Below are 4,259 nucleotides of genomic sequence, written 5' to 3'. Positions count from 1 at the left end.
TCCTTCTCCGGCAGAGCATCTGGTGGATTCGAACCGTGTTCCTCTGGGATTGCAGTGCAGCTTCTTGCCACTAGGCCACCAGAGCTCCCCTCATGATCATATTAAGAATAAGTTTGAGACATTGAACACCAGTGATAGGAGACCACATGAGTTGTGGGATGATATCAAGGATATGACCCATGAAGAAACAAAAAGCTTATTACAAAACCAGAGGAGAAAAAAAAAAAAACTTAAATGAATGTCAGAACAAACTCTAAAAATTGTATTGGAGCATCAAGGAGCCAAATCTAAAGGAAAACATGTTGAAATGAAACAACTGAACAGATGATTTCAAAGGGCAGCTCGGGCGCACGTATAATGGAATGAGCAGAGAGCTGAAAATGGAGAATAAAAATGGAGGAACTTGCTCTGCATTTCTCAAGTTGAAGGAACTGAAAAACAAATTTAATCCTTATATCACAATATTGAAAGATGCTATGGCAGTATATTGAATGAACCAGAAAGCATCAGAAGAAGATAGAGGGAATACACAGAGTCACTGTACGAGAAAGATTTGATTGACATTGAAAAATTCCAGGAAATATATATAAACAGAAGCCAATGGTAATGAAGGAGGAATTAAAAGCTGCGTTGAAGGCATTGGCAAAAAATAAGGCCCCAGGAATTGATGTGATACCAATTGATTTCTTTCAATTAACAGATGTAGCCTTGGATGCTTTTACCAGTCTATACCAAGAAATATGGGAGATGGCTGTCTGGTCAATGGATTGGAAGAGGCCCATATTTGTTTCCATTTCCAAGAAGGATGATCCAACTGAATGTAGAAAAAATCGAATAATATAATTGCTATCACATGCAAGCAAAATACAACTGAAGCTCATTCAACAGTGGCTGGAACAGTACATAGATAAGGAAATTTCAATAGGATTAAGAAGTGGCCGTGGCACCAGGGTTATAATTGCTGATGTCCAATGGATCCTGGCTGAAAGTATGAATACCATAAGAATGGTAGAATTAGTAAGTGAAAATTCTGAAAGTTTCATCATTTCCTTGTTATTAAGACACACTCTGCTTCAAGGAAGCTTATCTTCTGTAGTAGTATTTGGAATTGTTTTTTCTGTGTGAGAACTTGTTTTGTCCCTTTATCAGACAATATTCTTAGAGCTTTCACTAGCTAATTATTTCATAAGTGGATCACCAATCTTGTTTCCTAGCTTAAAAGCTCTTCTAAGTCCTGTACATCATGGGTGACCCTGTTAGTATTTGAAATACGTGTGGCATAGCTTCCAGCATCACAGAAATACACAAATGAGTACAGTACAAAACACAAACAGATTAGTGGTAGAATTGCACAGCAGGAAATAAAAATTTTCAACAGTCATATGATGATATCTCCAGGGATATAAAGAATACTCAAAAACATATACATTAGATTTTCATGAAAATATATATATATATTACTTTAATATTCTGTGCTAGTTAAATGTTCTCTAAAATATCTCTCATAAAGTATATATAAATGTTTTTTTTCTTTTTTGTAAATAAAATCTAAATATCTTTACATGCTTGGACTTTCTTACTTTTCAAAATATACCAATTTATTCTTTGTAATGTGGCAAATATTTATTGTGTAAGAAAGCTTTTCTCTTTAGTTGTTGTTTGTTTTTTATTGATTTTCATTCAGCAACTCCTATGAGTTTCATTTCATACCAATAATTGGTATTGCATAACACCATTGTTTTACAACATCCTATTGGAACTTCATCCCACATTCTTTGGACATGTTGCTAGGAGAGGCCACTCCTTGAAGAGGGACGTTATTCTCGGAAAGGTAAAAAGTCAGTGAAAGAGAGGAAGACACTCAATCAGATGGATTGACACAGCGACTGTTTATATAGGCAGGGTGTCAGAAAGTACGAGAATAGCATAGGATAAGACATGGTTCAGATATTTTTTTTCATAGGGTTTCTATGAATCATGATTGACTCAATGGCACCTACCAAGAACAATTGGAAACTCACTGTAAATGCTTTGTGACTGAAGATTATTATATTACCTACTGGATTCTTGTGTGTGTGCAGAAATAAGTGCTAGTATTTATATTCAAGAATATTTGACGTAGTCTGTTCTTAAAACTAAATCTTTGGAAACATTTATGTTTCCACACTAAGTTATGCTACTATATAAATCATAATGCAGTAATTTTAAAAGAAATGAAACAAAACAAATTTTTGTTAACAGATTACACTTAATATATGACACTGTGCTATTATGTACATGTTGAGGACGAAAGAAACAGAAGAAGAGAAAGAAAGTGGAAGAAGAAAAAGGTGTTGCAGAGTAACATTTATAGTGATGTTAAGGATTTTGAAGCAAAAGGATTCTGGCTTCCCATAATGTAAAAAAAATAATTGCCAAATCATGCCTCACCAAAGGCAGTGGTTCCTGGTAGTAGTATTTGTTTCTCTCCAGATATTGGCTATATTCATTCAAATATTTCTCTATTCAAAGAGCCTCAGGACTACACGAGACAAGCTTAGAAAGTAGATATGGAAATGTTATTATTCTACCAAATCCAGTTTAAAATTTTGTGGAAATGTACTTTTCCTGACCTTTTACTGGAGAGTGGTCTTTCCGGCCACTTTCTATACACCTGAGAGCCGGGAAATGATTTAGGTTGACAATAAACATGATTCCTTTGCTGCTGTGGTGTTGAAGAAGAGCAATGAATATCTCATGGACTGCCAAAAGAATAAATAAATGTCGTGGAGAGGGTGCAGCCAAAGTGCTCTTTGGAAGGTAAGAATGGAATGATGAGGCTTCACCTTCCATACTTCAGGTATGCTGCTAAGAGGTGCTATTTCTTGAGGAGGGACTTGGTACTTGGAAGGATGGAGAGTTGATGATGGAGAGGAAGATCCTCAACCAGGTAGATTGACGTGGAGAGAGCTGCAATGGGCTCTACTGGTTCAGAAAGTGTGAGGACGGCTCAGTATTGGACAGAGTTCAGATCTGTTCATTGGGTTGCTATGAGTAATACTTGACTCGTTGGTAGCTAACAATAACAGCAACTTTTCCTGACAAAGATCTATTTTATTTATATAACCAGGAAATGAAATTCCAGTAATTGATTCAACTTGGTTTTTCTAATCTCAGTAACAACAACAAAAAAATAATACAACAAAAATATAGAGGGTTCCAATCTCTGACATCAATGTTAAGCATAATTTGTTATGATTCATATAGTCAAATAACTTTCAAAGAAAAGAGCTGTGGTGTTGGAGAAGAACACTGAGTATCCTATATGCTTCCAAAAGAACAAATAGATATGTCTTGGGGAGGGTGCAACAAGAGTGCTCCTTGGTAGTAAAGATGACAAAGGTTTGTGTCATCACATTTTGATTCATGTTGAAAAGAAAGGCTATTCCTAGGAGAGGGACACACCACGCTTGTAAAGATGGAGATTTAATTAAAGAGAGGAAAACCCTTAACCAGATGGATTGAAACAGTAATTGCAATAATAGGCTAAAAAAATGTCAGAGATGGTGAGCATGGCACAGGTTAGGACAAGGTTCAGATCTGTTGTTCATAGGGTTGCTATGGGTCATACTTGAGTTGAAGGCACTTAGCAACACAACAACAACAATCTCATATCTAAAATACAGAATAATCTGTTTATATTGTAAATTGCCAAAGACTGAAAATCTAATTCCAAATGGCATCAAGTTAGCTTATTGACTCAGATTTTTGGCCACTTTGATGCAGGATAGGATTTATAGCTGTTTTGATTCACTAGTTAAACAACATTATTTAGGGTATTTCTGCATAAATGTTCTCTTCTCCTTACTCCTATGTCATTTATACCCTAAGACTGACTTTGGTTTACTGGAAATAATTCTTGGAGCTATGTTTACATCTTTCCTCACCAAAGGAGAGAGTTCTCTTCAGGAAATACACAACAAAATGAGAGAAAATCTTTTTGCAGAAACTTCATCTCATTATAGTTTCATCTCATAGGTAAATTTGGTCAATGCGCTACAGCGAAACCAATAACTGTAGCTGATAAATGTGATGTTTTCCAATTTATGGATGCAGAGGTAGTACCAACTGCTTGTAAAAACTTCTTGATTTTATGTTGAAGGAGCAGAAATCCAGTAAAGATAAAGAGGGGAGAGAAAAGTATAGTTAATTTGCCTTAAAATCATGAGTAGTGATAAACTGCTACAGAAAATGAAAGACTTTACATACTTACTGAAGCT

This window comes from Elephantulus edwardii, unplaced genomic scaffold (genome assembly GCF_000299155.1).
Source record: "Elephantulus edwardii isolate Elephantulus edwardi_28Jun2011 unplaced genomic scaffold, EleEdw1.0 scaffold00469, whole genome shotgun sequence".
In the NCBI taxonomy this organism is placed as follows: Eukaryota; Metazoa; Chordata; class Mammalia; order Macroscelidea; family Macroscelididae; genus Elephantulus; species Elephantulus edwardii.
Note: the sequence above shows the minus strand (reverse complement) of the source record.